The sequence below is a fragment of the Hemicordylus capensis genome, chromosome 1 (genome assembly GCF_027244095.1).
Source record: "Hemicordylus capensis ecotype Gifberg chromosome 1, rHemCap1.1.pri, whole genome shotgun sequence".
NCBI lineage: Eukaryota > Metazoa > Chordata > Lepidosauria > Squamata > Cordylidae > Hemicordylus > Hemicordylus capensis.
In genome coordinates this window covers 321,588,197-321,607,400 of record NC_069657.1, presented here as the reverse complement: position 1 = coordinate 321,607,400, position 19,204 = coordinate 321,588,197, and the positions used below count along the sequence as shown (strand labels likewise).

General features: G+C 42.9%; 1 protein-coding gene across 4 annotated transcripts in view; it reads right to left on the bottom strand.

Annotated features, from left to right (window-relative positions):
• FUT9 (fucosyltransferase 9) overlaps positions 1-19,204 on the bottom strand; it is a 240,233-nt gene that overhangs the window by 190,934 nt on the left and 30,095 nt on the right. The gene's annotated exons all lie outside the window — the stretch shown is intronic.

The window sequence follows — 19,204 nt, the reverse complement described above, 5'->3', positions numbered from 1 at the left end:
GATTTTCTTGAAAAATTATTAATTGGAAAATTTCCCAAAAAACTTTCCATAAAAATCAAGCTAATTTCTGTCTCATTTGCATGAAATTTGTGCCAATTTTCCCCTAAAAAAACACTATACAAATTTTCCTGATATACTAAATTTGTGTTCTTCACCACAAGACTCAAGAGCCAGTGACAGCTCATTAACTCTAAGTATGACTCTCTATTTATTAGGCCTGTTTGAATTGTCAGCCAAAGCCAAATACTTTGCACAGCTCTCTGGCACTGCACAGAGGTGACTGTTCCTGTCATGTAGTGCTGCATTTTGCCTGGTGCTGGTAGGGTTTCTTTAAGGTAGATGGAGCCTTGTTGAGTCACAGTGCCATCTTGGAAGGCATGAACAGTGTCATCCTTCCCAGTACTCCGTGGGTACATTCCAAGATGACTCTGGCTTGGCAGGGCACTGTTTCTCTTAAAGCCTCCCCACAGTGCTGAGACAAGCACAGCATTGCACAGAACTCAGCAGAGTGGGAAATTTTGCCATGCCTGCCTGTTTCCATTGTACCCCACTACCCCCAGATCGAATCTTGGCTGTCTCTAGTGGTTGCATTACTGTTCCTACTGATAAGGAAGCCTCACCTGAGTGCATTCCTCCAGTTCAAAGAAAGGAAATAAGTCATTCTGGCCAAGAACCAATTAGTGCCCCCAGGTCATAAGTGTGCTTGTAAGGGACTAAAGGTAAAGTGTGCTGTCAAGTTTAGTGTCGACTCCTGGCGACCACAGAGCCCTGTGGTTGTCTTTGGTAGAAAGCAGGAGGGGTTTACCATTGCCATATCCTGCACAGTATGAGATGCTGACACTGCCCCCAAAGTAGTTGCTCCTTTGGGAGACCATCCATTAAGTCCTTTGTTTTAAGAAAACACTCATAGGAAATTAACTAAGCTTGGTATGTATATAAGCCTACCCAGGAAATTAAAGGCAATGATTAATAATCATTAATAAAGATTCCTCAACAGAGCAACCTCCTTGTCCAACTGTAAAACCTATTCCCCACTACTGATTAAATTGGACTTGAAGACCAGAGCCTCATGCATACATTAATCTCACTGGTCCAGCCTTACACCCATAGTGATATCCACCTTCAGGCTATTCAGCTTATGAGAGCCAGCATGGTGTAGTGGTTAGAGTGCTGGACTACGACCGGGGAGACCCGAGTTCAAATCCCCATTCAGCCATAATACTAGCTGGGTGACTCTGGGCCAGTCACTTCTCTCTCAGCCTAGCCTACTTCATAGGGTTGTTGTGAAAGAGAAACTTAAGTATGGAGTACACCGCTCTGGGCTCCTTGGAGGAAGAGCGGGATATAAATGTAATAATCATCATCATCATCATCTGAGTTTCCCCTAGAAACAATAGCTGGCCACTGGAAGGCATCAACACTGAGATTAGAATTCTAGAAGGTGCTCAGCCCCCTCAAGCTTTACCCTGAAAGCTCATTCTTTAGGATACAAAACCCTACTCTTTGAATTAGTACTTTATTCGCCAAATCTGCCCGAAAGACATTAAAACTTCAAAAATTCACCAAAAACCAGCCTTCTGCCCAATCCCCCTGCAATTTGGGTGGTAGCCTCCATGCATTAGGCACTACCACCCCACCCCACTCTTTTGGCCCTGGGACCCATTTTCTTGATCCGAATCGATTCGGCTTCTGAATCTGTGAACTGTACAAAGCAATAATTCAAAGAGTGGGGTTTTGTATCCTAAAGAATGAGCTTTCAGGGTAAAGCTTGAGGGGGCTGAGCACCTTCTAGAATTCTAATCTCAGTGTTGATGATTGCCTTTAATTTGCCAATTAATGATTGCCTTTAATTTCCTGGGCCGGCTTCATAGTATATACATACCAAGCTTAGTTAATTTCCTATAAGCGTTTTCTTAAAACAAAGGACTTAACAGATGGTCTCCCAAAGGAGCAACTACTTTGGGGGCAGTGTCAGCATCTCATACTGTGCAGGATATGGCAATGGTAAACCCCTCCTGCTTTCTACCAAAGACAACCACAGGGCTCTGTGGTCGCCAGGAGTCGACACTAAACTTGACGGTACACTTTACTTTTAGTCCCTTACAAGCACACTTATGACCTGGGGGTACTAATTGGTTCTTGGCCAGAATGACTTATTTCCTTTCTTTGAACTGGAGGAATTAATTCGGAGTAATTCGGATCCGAATTGAATCTGGGTTAATTAGGATGGGTCAGATTCAGACCCAAAAATGAATTGGGGGTGTTTCGATTCGGATCCAAATCAAAACACCGAAAATCCGAATTGCACACCTCTACTAAAAACCCAGAGAAAACGCTTGTAAACTGTTCCTAGTGACTGTGGCTGCAGAGATTTCTATCCCAACAACTATCCACTCCATTGCAAAGTCCAGACAAAGAGTATTATGTTGTTGAGCCTCCAGAGATTCTTGGTTGCGTGAATCTCTAAATCCCTAGCTACTAAAGAGCTGATTTCACTCCCTTGGGTCTCTTGACCTCCCACTCCCCAGCAAACCTCAGTCTATCTACCTCAAGTTCCCCCTTGCCAAGCAGATCTTCAATTCCTTCATTCCAGTCCAGGAAAATCTGTGCAGATGGGACAGGTATATTATCCGTTTTTGCCAACTACAACATCCCAATCTCTCCCCCTTGTGTCTGTCTTCTAAGATAGGACTCCTTCTTCACCATCCCTGAGCCCTCTTTCCCCTCTAGTTCTTTCTGTTATTCTGCTAGTAAAGCTAGAGTCTCAAGAACCCCTAGTCAAAAACAGGATTCTCCGATCATGGGTATTTATGTGGTCAGAGGGAGGAGGCACATTGCCACAACAAACATTAAGCATACCAGAAAGGTGTTCAATCTGAAAACATTACAAGAGTCACAAGGCTCACATATGGGCATTTTCAAAAGTCCAAGCATAGTGGAATTCATATATTCATGAATAGATGTCTCCGACTATGCTGAGCTCACAAATAAAAGGTTTCCTAGGCTATCTGAAATACTTCTTCCCTTGCTGACCTCCCCTATTATAGCAACTAACCCAGAAGAGCATCTCTCACATTAGTCTCTCCTCCTGCTCAACTATCCTCCTACCCTTCTGAGTCTCCACTCTACCAATGTTACGAACCTAGCAGGGCCAGTCCCAGATAAGGTTGCATCTTCACTTTGCGCAACTCAGCCTTAAGGAGGCATGAGCTGGGATTGCTGCAACTAACACAGTTTGTAGCAAATATATCAACTAGCCTTTTGCCGTGATTTGCCTTGTTATTGCTATTAACCTGTTTGTGAATATATTTCATACATCCTGTACCTGGGCCTGATCATCTTAAGCCAAAGATGCTCACACCAAAGGACTATGGGAAAGAGATAAAGAAGCATGCTGTTTGAATAAAGCTTAATATTCCTGGTGCTGGGAGAAAGATGCTCAGAGACCTTACTGACTTGCAAAACCAAGACATTCCAATGTCACACTCTATATTGCTTGTTTAAACAGGATGCCAGCATGCTTTTTCTTAACAGCTTCCCATGAATCAGGCCCTAGATTAGAAGGAAGGAATTCACACTTGTTTTGTGCTAATTGCTACAACTTCCAAGGCCTCAGGAGTTCAATATTTGCATTAGAAAAGTGTTATTGTCCTTCTTCTCCTCTTCCCTCCTCCCCTCATCTCCTGCCCCATCTACATAAATGAGGCTATTCACACGCGCAGCAGAAACTGGGCTAAAGGACCCCAGCCTGGTTTCTGCTGCATGTGTGAACCTTGCACCCAAGCCTGGTGGCTATAAGGTGGCAGACTATGTAGCAGTTAAACGAGGTTAAGAGAGGAAACGCTTTATTGCTGATCCATCAAGGCCGAAGATTTTGCATATCCATAAGAACATTTTTAATAACTGGGGTGCAAAAGATAAGACGCAGAATGCTAGACATGGTAGAAAATAGGAACGTAGGAAGCTGCTATACACCGAATCAGACCATTGGTCCATCTAGCTCAGTATTGTCTACACAGACTGGCAGCGGGGTCTCCAAGGTTACAGGCAGGAGTCTCCCTCAGCTTTATCTTGGAGATGCCAGGGAGGGAACTTGGAACCTTCTGCATGCAAGCAATGGTCTTCCCAGAGCAGCCCCATCCCCTAAGGGGAATATCTTACAATGATCGCACATGTAGTCTCCCATCCAAATGCAGTTCAGGGTGGACCCTGCTTATCAAAAGGGACAATTCATGCTTGCTACCACAAGACCAGCTCTCCAGGTCTTGCTACCGCAAGACCCCCTGGAACCAGGGGACAACTTGACTGACAGCTCAGGAGGACCTGATCCCCCAAAATGGGCAATGATGATGCAGATGACACCCCAAGGAGGTGTGAGAAGGCCTTGCCCCTCAGGAGCATCAAAGCGACCTGAGGGTATATCCCTTTGGACACAGGTGGACTTAGGCAGAGGACCCCTCCTTTCGTCGGTTCCTCTCCAATGTGTTGCTTTGCACTCTAGCTTCTCTGAGCCTCCACCACATAGCTCTCAATACCCTCGGATTGGTGAGAACTCAGGAAAAGACCAAGACCTGGCCAGTCAAGATTTTCCTGCATCAATTTGGACTGAACCCTCCCCGCTTCTCTCCCTCTGCACACACTTCCAAATCTCCATTCCTTTAGGGTTGTATTTTATCAGGTTAGATAGCTTGCTGCCAAGCCTTGTCTCTGTAAAATTCACAAAAGACAAACTTGGTTTAATTCTTGTCTGTCCTACCATAACCACAGGGTGGATGGGTGGGTGGGTGGAATCCTGCCTATGTAATGAATTGAGTAAATCAGTAGACTGCTATTCTGAGGGAACTGGGAGGAATGAGAGCCAGGCTGATTAGCCTTCCTACTGGAAGCCAGTCTGCAGCCTCGGCTGGGGTGGGGCCTATTGAGTGGTCTCGCAGGGGTCCCATCTGGAGAGACTGAGCCACAGAGGCCAGTTCAGGTTTCTAGGGACCAAGACCATCCATTGATTATCTGCCCCATGCTGCATTGTTCCATTTGAATTTAAAAGCTCCCCAGGATTCCTAGAGGAAGCTGATAGGCAGACAAAGCCCTCTTGGTGCCCCTCCTGGTACAGGCAAGCCTCCCGCAGATGGGAGTAATTAAGTCTGAGTGGATGGGAGTGAGGGCTGAACCTGGTGATGGTATAGCCACTTGATATAGTCTGACATCTCACTGAAAGTCACTTTCCAGGTGGTTTCATAGCTTGTGTTTTACGTCACAACCCTCTCTCTCTCAGGCAGACTGAACCACATAGGGCACTTTAGATCTCAGGACTGAAGCTGCCTCCTGACTATAACATCACCAAGGGAGAGACCCTGACCAGTCCCTGGCCCTATAAGTGGAAATGGCTTCCTTGGGCAGCTCGAGGGGAACCAGTCCATTGTGGGGAGCATCAAAGGCTTTCAGTGACATGTTGGTGAGGACCTTGGCTATAGCCTGATGGTAATAACACCTAGGGCAGCAACGTAGCCATTGGAGAAATAAGCCTCATTGGGATAGCCCTGGCTATTTAGTTCTCTGGCTGATACCACAGGGGAGACTGAGCTTCTTATGGAAGCACTTTAGGTCAACAGTTTTAGCTATTGGAAAGAGACTGTGTCTTGACAGTAGAAGTGACACACTTTAGGTAAGGTAAAGTGTGCCGTCAAGTCAATTTCGACTCCTGGCACCCACAGAGCTCTGTGGGTTTCTTTTGGTAGAATACAGGAGGGGTTTACCATTGCCATCTCCTGCACAGTATGAGATGATGCCTTTCAGTGTCTTCCTATATCGCTGCTGCCTGATATAGGTGTTTCCCATAGTCTGGGACACATACCAGCAGGGATTCGAACCAGGAACCTTCTGCTTGTTAGTCAAGTATTTCCCCACTGCACCACTTAAAGTGACTCACACTTTAGGTACCTGGCTGCATTTCAGCTCCTAGTAATTCCCTCAGAACAGCATCTCCAAATTAAAGTGGAACTTGGGAAATACCTGTTTGGCTCATAAGACCACTACAGCTGAAATCCACCTGTTTTAACGAAACTACCTGCAGCGCATGTTCAGATTTTCCCATTCCATCCCACTTGAGCAAACTCCTTCTTTTGGCTTGCTATCCTTCCCATCAATCCATTTTCTTTACTCTCTCCTCCCTTCTCTTCAATAACCACCTATTCTAGGATTCCTCTCTCTAGCAGCTTCTACCATTGCCCGCCATTTTGACTGCTAGGTAGACTCTCTAGGAGTTGTGCCTCCCAGAACTCAATGATAGCCTGAATGCATTGTTTTACTGTGCTAATTTCCCCACAAGCAACTTAGTTTTACTGAATTTCCCACATGAATGATCTATTTTGCTAATTCCCTAATCAAAGTATATATTTTGATTCCCTTCTAATACATTTGAATGTTTTGCATTGGAAGCCTGTTTCTCTCATCTGTATCACTTTCGCACCTGTGCAAAGGTTAGCCCTTCATTAGCCCTTTGGTTCAAAGTCCCTAGTAAGGCATTGACAGCTGACCCCAAGTGTGTAGTAACACTTGGGCCAGCTTCAAGCAACCCAGGCCATAACTGTAGGCATCCTTACTCCCATTAGCAAAATTCCTCATCAGTGTCCCTGATAAATTTAATGACTTTCCTTTTGCCTGAGTGCAAATCTGTTCTCCAGATGTTTTCAACCAAATGCAGCAGCCTGAAATGGGGAAATGATCTGGACTGAGACCACTGTTCCAATGATCCCAATACTTTCCCCATGTTGTTTTCCCAATGAAAACTGCTTCCCAAAGCTACTTCCCTCCAAGTTACTATTTGTGTTATATAGCAGCATGGGGTAGGGATTTTTGTCAAGAAAATGACATTGGGGAAACGGTTAAATCCTCCTTCTTTACCATTTACCTGATCCAGATTAGTGTCCCTCACAGCTGTCTTTGGTTGATAACAAAACATGAAGAATCCCAAGCACAAGATAAAAACATGAAGAATCCCAAGCACAAGATTCAAAGTTGTGTTAAAGTATACATCTAAAGGTCATTCACATGACCACTGTTGGGCTTGGGAAGGAGGGTGGTGGGGAAGGCAGGGTTTAACCTATCATTCCTGCAGACAATCTGGAACTACCTGAGCAGTGCTTCGCCGCTGTGCACATGATTGCCACAGTAGGAACCAGCACAGTGTTCTGGAGGCTAGCAGGGGCCTCTGGGAATCCCATAATGCATTGCACACTAAGTGCAGTACATTGGGGGATTCCTGTCAGACACATGCTTTAGATGCCCGTCTCGGTAGAGACACATGATCCCAGAAGCCGGGTTAACGGCACGCTTGCACCCTTAACCTTGGCTAAGAACGGGACTCAACAGTAGGTTTAGATGGGGTGGGAGCACCGGGATCCACGCGGATCCTGGAGCTCCACACGAACAGCCTAACTCAGGCTGGGCTGCCCTGGCCTGGGTTAGGCTGCTTGTGAGAAGAGCCTTCTCATTTGATTCATTGCCTCAAGTAGGCCAGAACATAAGGTTGGCAGGTGCATTCTATGTGGTGGGTTACGTGAAGGCCTATTTTACCCACACCCCAGTTTTTCGAAGACTGCTCAGGCTGGCAAAGGAGGAAGGCTACAGAGAAACTCTTTCAAGTCCCAAATCCTGAGATCCCATCACAATCTTATACACTAGAACAAGTTAAGAACTGCTTATGGGTGTACTCCAGCAAGAACCACCAAGGAAAACCATTTTACAGTTAACTTTCAAAGCCCTTCTGCTTATTTTTTTTCAAAATCCTTCTGCTATATTTTCTGCCTCAATATAGATTATATATGCAGAATTTCAGAGCCATTTTCAAGAATAAAATATATTGTTGCTGTATACATGTGCCAAGAATTCAGCCCATAAGGGAATTTTTAAAAATGAAAGCCTGGTTTTAATTCAGTGACTTAGCTGTCTTTAATAATTCAACTTGGTATAATTAGAATTAAAGATTTGCTTACAGCCAAACACAGTTGCAGGATATTTACAACAAATCTACTTATTTATGGAATAGTTCACTTTAATATTGCATATTTAATTATAGTTACATGTACAGAAGGCTTCTGTTTGTGATTTAATGAAATTACATTCAGAGAGTTCTGCAGAGCTGGCTAGGCTTAGGTTAATCATAATTCTGTTCAGTAATCCAGAAAACCTTTGGTTTAAGATACGAGTTAAGATGCTTTACATTTTCACTTGTGCTCTAAAAAGAATGGAAATTGCAAGTTAAGGTGCCCATCTTAACTACTGCACATATAAACTGTAAAGACTTTGTACAGTCTGGTATATGTTGATGGCTTTAGAAATGAGGCTCCACGCACCCACACTTTGCCTTCATCAGAGATGTTATCAGGCAGAAATTCATCAGGGGCATCTCGAGGAAGTGATTAGGGAAGCTGCACCTGTTAAAATGTCCACCTGGATGCATCCCTCCCCAGCCCGATGTCCAACTGAAAGACTAAGGCAAAGTGTGGGTGTATGGAGCCCCATTTCTAAAGCCATCATCATTTAGCACACTGTACAAAGTCTTTAGAGCTAATTTTATTTATTTATTTATTTAAAATATTTATACCCTGCCCCTCCAGCACACTACTGCTCGGGGCGGCTCACAACAATAAGATCACATTTCCAGGCATTTTAAAAAGGAAAATCGAATTAGACACTATGGGGAATCGCTTACCCATGCTGATTTAAATGGAGTCTTCCCATTCTTAGGCAGTATACCCCTGTGTTCAAAGACATTCTGCTACCACTTTATATGCCAGTGCAAGGTCCAGGTCATCTCACCTTTTACTTGAATTCCCTGTTAAGTACAATTGCCACCTCATTGCTGCAATATGCACCTTCACAAGTCCATTTTTCACTCTGCCCCCACTGCCTCATATACAGTAGCTTGTAGGGACCCCTGTTGTTACCTTGCCACCAGCTTGTGCCTCCTCATAAGCATTCACTCTACCTTGATTTCTCTTTCACAACCTCTTGTCACCTCCTTGCATTCCCTCACAAGTTCGTGCACCAATCTACCACAGCCATGGACATAGCACTGGAAGTACACTTCCCAGATGTCCCCATGTGCTTTCCCATTGTCCCTGTGTGAATCCTCAGCTCCATAGGCTCTGCTTTATTTATTTTATTATTTATTTTTTACATTTATATCCCGCTTTTTCTCCGAGGAGCTCAGAGGGGTGTACATGGTTATGTTTATCCTCACAACAACCCTGTGAGGTAGGTTAGGCAGAGATAGATGACTGGCCCAGAATCACCAAGTGAGTTTCATGGTTGAATGGGGATTTGAACTTGGGTCTTCTCGGTCCTTGTCCAACATTCTAACCACTACGCTGGCCCTCCCAGCACCGGGACTGTAATGAACTGCACCAGAGATGCCCACAGTGGAAGCAGCACCAGGGGGATGCTACAGATTTGTTGGAATTGTAGGCCTAGTAGCCAACACTTATTTTCTAGAATTTAAGAGTGAATTTTTAAACTGTTGCATTTTAGCCACTTTCTGCACAAGATCTGAATGGGTGGTGTCCCCTAGTTGATGCCTGCAAACTCTGAGGCAGATAGGGCAGACAATTTAGATTTTATCACCAAGAGGATATTCAGGGCTTATAATGTTAGAATGAGGAAAGAACTGTTGCATCTTAATTATATTAACAAAACTGTGACATAAGGAAAGGTTCTTTGTAGAGTATTCCCTCTGGAACTGGAGGATAAATGTTCATTTCTATTGGGAAAACTGCCGATTTTGATCAGTATTTGTTGGAGGGTATTGTAGTATTTTAAGCCTTTTAATCTGCACGCTTGGCAACACTCAACTCAGCCCAACCAGGATCTAAATTGTAAAGTTATCAAAGTTCTGTTTTGACTAAAATTCTATAAATTACCTATGAAATAATATAGTCATGTGAACCCAAACCATGAGGTAGAACTTCCTGATGTTGAACACCAAAAACTTTGTAACAACTTCAACTAAGATAAAGTCACCCTCCACCCGACCCACCACCACCTGAAAAAACACAATTAAGTGAAATTAATGGATTCAGTAATCGTGGAAGTGTGATCCCACCTCATGATCCCAGCTTATTCAGTAGTAAATAAGGACACAAAAAGAAACAAATAATTTGTGTAAACCTTAAATCTGAACTTTATTTTTCTTTTTTCTTAAAACAAACAAACAAACAAACAAACAAACAAACAATGATCATTAAAAACAACAACTGCTTTAGACTCTACAGGATTTTCTTCCCAGAAATTTCCCACAAACCTCACAATTCTCCTGCCTGATTTAATTTCCTTCAGGATGGTGTTATCAGCAATGCTGTCTCCTGAAATAGTGTTAGTCCTTATGCCAATCTGACTGAGACAGTAGGCCTTAACCCTCTGAATTGCGCCTTTTAACCATATAATGACTCATACTCTGCTCCTAGAGAACAAAAGCCCCCCAATTCTTGAAACCTCAATTCTTTTAAGGGATGGGAGCCTACAAGAGCTCTTATATCTTAGCCCTCTCCCCACCTTTCCAGGGCCTGTTCTCTGGCTACGGTTGAGCTCTGAGGAGCTGATATGAGCTCTTCTGGCCCTGGCTCTTCCTCTTTTAATAAAGTGGTTTTAATGATGCTTATTAGTGTCTCTTTTCCTTCTGTCTAGAAAGTAATACATTTTAAAAGTTGTACACAAGTGATATAGCCTCTGAGCACAGTAGACTTCTTCCCTTTAAGCCTCAGGCCTCCACTTAATGGTTAATGACCAATAGGATAATGGCTTACTCAAAGTAGTCTCATTGAAATTAAAAAGACATTAATTATTCCTTAGCATGCTCTTTTAATTTCAGTAGGATTACTTTGAATAATATTCCTCCTTATGTCAGTCACCGAGGGTATTCACACGGGTGTGCAAAACCAGGCTAAAGAAGCCCACCTAGTTTTGCATGCATGTGCGAACTGCCAGGATCTTGAGGAGCCCCACTTGAAAACTTGTGGGGGCCCCCTTGAAAATGAGGTTAAGGGAGCGAGCACACCCTTAACCTCGTTTTTGTGCTTGTGTCAGCTGTGGCTGCAGAGAGCTTGGGGAGGGGAGGGGGGATCCCCATGATGCACCACACACTTGCACAGTGCATTATGGGCACTCGGAGGGCCGGGATGACTCATCCCATCCTCCGACTGCTCATGAGAAAAGGCTCATAATCACTGGGGGGGGGGGAGGTCGGCAAAACTTTGAAACCTCTTTTTAGGAGTTAAAAACTTAAACTGCTGTATCTTAGCCATTTTGCAATGGAGTTGCACCAAATTTGGAGGAGTGGTGTCTCTTGCCCCTAAGTTGATGTGTGCACAATTCTGGAGGGATTGGGTGGATAGCTTTGACTTTATAAGCAATAGAATGTTCAGCGCTTATAATGGCGGAATGTTGAAAAGACTCATCATCTAAACTATACTGGCACAACGGTGCCTGTATAATTCCGTATAGTATAAGTAAAAACCTCCCAAGTTCTAGAATCTATGCAGTGAATGTCCATTGTGTTGTATGTATACAACAAAGGCAAGGTGGGAAAATACCCCCGTTTACTGCTTTTAAATTATGATTTTATTAAGTAAAATACATGGTAAATGCTCGCCATAGTTGGTTTGCTAAGGCAAGTGATTTTGAGGGGAAAAACAGAAAAGAAAATGAACCCTGTGAGGTTTTTTAAATTTTTTTATTTAAGCTTCTTAACATTCATGCCAATACCTAGAAATATATTTGTTCTGAAAATTTTGAAGCAATCAAAAAAGTTTTATTTTTTTCCTGGGGGAAAACTGAAATACATACAACACTTACTTCTGTATCATTTTTAAATGTATTTTACTGGTGTAAAGACACATAATGAACTACATATAGCATACATAGCACATAAGATTTTCTTTAAAAAAACACACTAGGGCATTTATATATTTTTATTTTTCATATACACACGTGGACAAATTTGTTGGTACCCTTATAGCTCATTGAAAAAGTGTTTTGTGCCTCCTTTAAAGCGATTAAATGAAAAGGAATTGTCCCATGTATACCTGCATGCCGTTGATATGTCATCGAGTAAAGCAAAGCAAGTGTGAAAAGAGACAAAGTATTGCTTATTCTACAAAGATAAGTGGCCTAGACACATTTGTTGGCACCCCTAGAAAAGATCATAAATAATTGGATTAGAGTGATTTTTCAAATTAGCTGTTTTCTTTAATTAGTATCACACATGTCTCCAATTGTGCAATCAGTCATTCAGGCTATTTAAATGGGGGAAAGTAGTCACTCTGCTGTTTGGTATCATCGTGTGTCCCACAATGAACATGGACCAGAGAAAGCAAAGGAGAGAGTTGTCTGAGGAGATCAGAAAGAAAAATATAGACAAGCATGTTAAAAGCAAAGGCTAAAAGACCATCTCTAAGCAGTTTGATGTTCCTGTGACAACAGTTGCAAATATTATTAAGAAGTTCAAGGTCCATGGGACTGTAGCCAACCTCCCTGGATGCGGCCGCAAGAGGAAAATCGACCCCAGAATGGGCAGAAGGATAGTGAGAATGGTAGACAAAAAGCTAAGGACAACTTCCAAAGAGATACAAGCTGAACTCCAAGGTCAAGGTCCATCAGTGTCTGATCGCACCATCCGTCACTTTTTGAGTGACAGTGGGCTCAATGGAAGAAGGCCCAGGAGGACTCCACTGTTGAATGGGATTTGCTAAAATGCATATTGACAAGCCACAATGCTTCTGAGAGAATGTCCTTTGGACAGATGAGAAAAAACTGGAGCTTTTTGGCAAGTCACATCAGCTCTATGTCCACAGGTGAAAATATGAAGCTTTCAAAGAAAACCATACCTACTGTGAAACATTTGAAATATTCTGTTGCATCAAAACTCTAAAGCAAAGTCTGATTTTTGTTAAATGCAGAATAAACAATGATGGGTGCCAATTAATGTTGTCAGTTTCAGGTTATTTCAGAGACAATTGTGGGTTCTTCTTTTTTCATGGAGGGGTAAAAACATGTTTGTCCGTGTGTGTGTTTGTGTGTGTACACACACACACCAAAAACAATTACAACCATATCCAATGCTAGAGATCACCCTGCAAACTGCTATAGCCTGAGGTATATGAACAGGTTTTTTCTGAGGCTTTGCTACCCACATATCTCTTGCATCATCTGCCCCCTTTGACTTTATTTGAATTCTCTCCAAGTAGCCAGGGCAATAGCCTGCTTGTTTCCCCATAGAAGGGTCAAACATAGAGAGAGGCTCTTCTCACGATTAGTGAGAAGAGCCTGAGGAGAGTTATCAGGGAGGATGGGCTTAACCCGCTCTCCCCGCACATGAGCAGCAGTCTGCTCCAGGTGGCTGAAGCGGCCGCCCACACGACTGCTGGCTCCGTTATGGAGCCGGTGGGGGCTGGGAGGATCGGGGGCCATAGGGCCGCCGGAAACTCCAGCATGCCCTGTGCGAGCACGCGGGGCAGGCTGCAGAGACCTCCAAGCCAGGAGGCTGCTATTCAGCCTCCCGGTTGGGGGTCTACTCGTGAATTGCCATGGCGCAGAGCTGTGGTGCGGCAACTCATGATCAGAAAGCCCGGGTTAGCGGAGCGCTCGCTCCACTAACCTGGGCTTAGGGCAGGGGTACTTAAGCGGGTGACCCACTTAAGAACCACCGGGCTCGAGCCGAGCCTGGTGGTTCTCACGATGGTAAAGGCTATCCCAATTTTCTACCATTGTGTGAATAGCCTCATAGTGTTATAATACTTTGAGGTGGGACCATCTCTCCAAGATGAACAGGGTTTAGATCAGGAGCACAGTGTACCATCCACCACCCTCTAGATCAAAGAAGAAAGCAAGGCAGAGGAAAGCAGACAACAATTCACAAGCAAAGGAGGAGGACATGAATTATGTGAGGAGAAAAGGCTGAAATGTATCAGATTTGGGAATTATGTATAACTCTAGATTGTACTGGATTAGAATTAGAATTACCTAGTATTTTTCATTGTCTTACATTATATACTTGTTAGACAGCATTTTGAAAGCATAATGGTCGGGAAGTCATAACAATATTTTAAAACCATGCATTACAAAGCATTTCATGCATTATGAGAGAGAAAATAAGAGGGGTTCCCCCCCCCCCATCCAATTTTCCCATTTTCAGTTTTCCATCTCTGGCCTTGGCTAGGGGTGGGGGATTGGGGACAGAAAAAAAGTGTGGTGGTTATCAGTTTTCTCCCTCTGCCCCAGGTCCTCACATCTCTACCAGTAACCTTTGAAATTTTTAGTTATTTGACCCTCCCCTGTAAGCAGCTTATGATCAAACTAGAAGTAATTCAAGCAGGGACAGTCCTGCTTCCCTCTCTTGAACCTTATTGGTTTACCTTTTGAATACCTTTTTAAAAAATGCATGATTTCTATGGATAATTATCTCTGTCACAAAATGTGATATATCTGCACATTTTAAAAGTTTTAATTTATTATACCTGACTGACCATTGGGTGGAAGTGAAAGGTACTAAAGTTAGAATTATTTTCATGTTGAAAATAGTGGAATGAAACTAATTTTTAAAAATATTTTGACATCCACACATGTTTAGAAATTCCCATCTTCCCCCCACAAAATTTCATGTGGTGTTGGTCATGTTTAGGATTAACATTTTGATTGGGTTTTTGTTATTGTTTCATCATTTCGTATAATATTGAAAAAGTGAATTCAAAAGTAAATTTTTTAAAAGAAAGAAATTGATTTGTCAGTCGTAGAGTCAGAGGCGTATCTAGGGAAAATAGCGCCTAGAGCAAACACTGAAATTGCGCCCCCTGTCCAAACATCTGACACCCATTTTTCAGATAACTTTACTATACTATCAGCTGAAAAATACAAGTCAAGCTCATCAATTGATTAATATTTCAAAAACTATTTAGCAGTGGACGTAGCCAGACCAATAAATGCTGGAAAACTACAAATTTCAGGATGCTGGGGCTCATGAAATACCCAAATACTATGTGGAGGTGTACTTGGAAAACTAAACACAAGTGCCCGTCTAATTCTCTACTATGCATTGTAGCATCACTATTACATAAGTTTTAAAAATAAATGGAGAATTTGACTTTTCCCAGATACTCTGAAAATAGTTAAAGGATATACAGAATAAACTGTGTCACTGCTTAGAATATATTCTAGTATTTCAGAAAGACAGTTAAAATGAGAGAAAGAGAGCAAGAAACTCCCAGTGGGCCTTAATACTAAGGATTTCACACTGATTCAAAGACAAACTCACCATTAATAGCCATATTATTAAGACATCACATTTAACTCACTTATCACAAGAAGCAAAGTAAGAGCAAATGAATACAATCCTAGCTCGTAAGCTTCAGCTCAGTATTCACAAGCCCTGATTCTCTGTACATAGTGCCAATCTGAATATGTGTACAGTGACATATTATATTAATTTTTTTAAAAAAAATCTTTTTTACCTGTAGACCTTTCGGGGGGCTTCCTAAAGGCCATGGGGGGTCTGCAAAGTTTTCCCCTCCCCCTGCTGGCCTCTAGGGCCTCACAGGGACCATTTGAGCATGTGCAGTGGCCATTTTTTAAACTTTTTTTTTAAATGGCCACTGAAAACAAAATGGCCACCATGCATGCTCAAATGGCCTCTGCAAGGCCTGGCATGGCCTAGGGTCTCACAGAGGCCATTTGAGCATGCATGGTGGCCATTTTGTTTTCGGTGGACATTTTTTTTAAAAAAATAATTTTAAAAAATTGTGCCCCCCTTCAAGTGGCGCCCGGGGCACGTGCCCTGCCTGCCCTACCCTAGATACGCCCCTGCATAGAGTTGTTTTGGACATGGTTCTAGCAGAGATAGATAGATAGATAGATAGATAGATAGATAGATAGATAGATAGACAGACACACACACACAGAGTATAGATTGGGTAAATACTGAATTTCACTCCATATAGCACTGCTACGTAGTTCTTCAAATCCTAAAATGCATGTACTTTCACTCTTCCATCACTTTATTTCATTAGATAAAAAGATATAAAAGAGCTCACCTTTATGTCTCACTGCAATGGCTAACTGATGAGACTGCCAATAGCAGCATCACTGTAGCACATACACAGTTCATCTTTGTTGTTTCAATTTATTTAAACTTTTAAAGCAGAAACAATAGAAGTAGCGCTGCAAAACTGCCTAGAAGCTGTTTTAAATCATTCCACAGCTGCCCTATCTGCTAAACTTTCACACTGCGCAGCAGCCCCAGCGGGTCCATAATGCTGATGCTCCACTGTGTGGAACATCAGCCACTGTATTACAAAGAAAGGGACTTCATGCTGCAAATGAGTGGGTCTTCATGAAAAGGGAACTATCTCATTCCATTCAGAACAGGAAGTCATGCCTAAGCACTGTACCGCGTAGTATAGATACATTTACACAGTGAACTTTTGGTTTCAAGCTCTCCAAGATAAGGACAATAATGACACCATGAGGCAATACAGGCTAATCTTGCCTGATGTGGTGTGTGTTTGGCTAACAGACACTCCAGTCTCCTCTAGGGATGTGCATAGAACTGGTTCGGAGGCCATTTATGGGGCTCCGAACTGATTCGATGAACCGGCAGTTCTGCCAGTTCGAAGACGGTGGGGGTCTCTCTTTAAGAGCGGGGAGGGTACACTTACTCCTCCCACCGCTTTCCCCCCGCCGGCATCTGCCAGTGACCAGAAGTCACCCACACACAAGCATGACATGCGCATGTCTGTGCCGGCATGCGCAGGCATGTCAGTGACTTCTGGTCATATCTGGAAGACGAGTGCAACGGGGTGGCAGAGAGGTATGCTGCCGCCCTGATCGGCTTTGTAAAACACGGATGCCAGCAGGGGGAAAGCCACAGGAGGAGTAGGTGCACCCTACCCCGCTCTTAAAGAGAGACCCCCGCTGCCTTCAAGCCTCCCCGCCGCAGTTCTGTGCACATCCCTAGTCTCCTGATTCTTACAGCTTACAATTTCCCCTCACAGTTCGTGAATAATGATATTGAGTTCTTGCTGGTGAACCAAGCCGGCCTAGCGGGCACAAAACACTACTTGTATATTTAATTATTATGCGGTAAAATAAATATTTTACAAACATGCACAACAAGAAGGAAAAAAGGTATACTGTAATTGCCGAATGCAATAAACACCCAAGGAGAGCAAAAGAACATTATAAAATAGTGGCAATTTTAACACACAATCAACCAAATCAGAAATTCTCATCCCTCACACTGTTTCTTGCCACTGCTTTGAGTGAGATTTTCCCCTGCTCCCCACTCTGACCATTCACAAAGTGCAGAGGATAGTGCTAGCCTGGGGGTAAAGACAACAAGTCAAATAATGTGCAACTGTTGCCTGGTTACATTACCTGAAAGCTTTATACATTTTCATATCCAAAGCAAGAATTCAAAATAGCACCTCCTCATTTGGTAAAGGTAAAGTTTGCTGTCAAGTCAATTTCGACTCCTGGCACCCACAGAGCCCTGTGGTTGTCTTTGGTAGAATACAGGAGGGGTTTACCATTGCCTCTGCCCGCACAATATGAGATGATGCCTTTCAGGTTCTTCCTATATTCACTGCTGCCCAATATAATACCAGTGGGTATTTGAACCGGCAGCCTTCTGCTTGTTAGTCAAGCATTTCCCCACTGCATTTGGTAGGGAACCCAATTTTATAAGGTAATAGGAAGGTTTTGGATTGAGGAGGGTGAGCTCACTCCGGAAAGCATAGAACTTATTCAAAATCACAATAATAGAAACTCAATTGGAATGTATACCAAAAAGGAGGAAAGGTACCACAAAGTGTAGGAGGATGCCGGCCTGGCTAACAAATAGAGTCAGGGAAACTATAAAAGGAAAGAAGACTTCCTTCAGAAAATGGAAGTCTTACCCAAATGAAGAGAACAGAAAGGAATATAAACTCTGGCAAAAGAAGTGCAAGGAAACAATAAGGGGTGCAAAAAGAGTTTGAGGAGCATATAGCTGGAAGTGTCATGAAGAATAACAAAAACTTCTTTAAATATATCAGAAGCAGAAAACTTGCCAGGGAGGAAGTTGGACCTTTAGATGAGGAGTGCGTGAAAGGGAACTAAGGAGGATAAGGAGACTGCAGAGAAGCTGAATGAGTTCCTTGCATCTGCCTTGACAGTGGAGGATAATGACCATATACGGTATACCCACACCAAAACTGGGTTTCTCAAGCTAGAAGAACTGGGCCAATTTGAGGTGATGAGAGAGGATGTTCTAAATTGTCATGAAATGCTAAAAATTAACAAATCATCAGAGCCAGATGCCATCCACCCAAGAGTTCTGAAAGAACTCAAATGTGAAATTGCTGATTTCCTAGCAAAAATATGTAATGCCCCTACAACCAGATTCTGTATCAGAGGGCTGGAAAGTATCCAATGTAACTCCAATTTTCAAAAAGGGATCCAGGGGGATCTGGGAAACTACAGACTGGTTAGTTTAATTCCTGGGCCAGGTAAATTGATGTAAAGCACACTTAAGGACCAAATTGTTACATATAAAAGAACAGGCCTTGCTGAAGGAGTACCAGCATGGCTTCTGCTTCTCCTCACTAACCTTTTGGAGTTCTTTCAGAGTGTCAACAAGCATGTGGATAAAGGTGATCCACTTGATATAGTATACTTGGACTTTCAAAAAGCTTTTGACAAAGTTCCCCACCCAAGGCTCTTGAGTAAGCTTAGCAGTGCATTTATCCCTACCCTCTGTTTCCTGTCCTTCAACATGTTGCCACACATGAACTTGTCCCCTTTATCCCATTACTTGATAACAAAAGGAGCAGAAAGAGGATTCCCTGGCTGTTTTGTTAATCCATATTCATTTAAAGGCATATTTTGTACTTGTTTTTCAAATAAGGGTTTTTCATGATCTATGCTAATATGTATGTTAGTGTTATTTCTCATGTTTATCAGTATATATTACAGTTGAGAAGTATTTCCTTCAAATTCGAACCATACCAGCTTTATTCATGCAGTTGTCTTCAAGCACACAGAACATTCTGTTTATCTCATTGATTACATGAAATTAAGTTACTCATAATCTCAGATCAAGTGTTAGCAATTGTTCCTAAGACTCCCAAGCAGAGGAGCTCCTCATTTGGGGCAGAGGAGGTGTTGCCCCACTCTTTGCCAA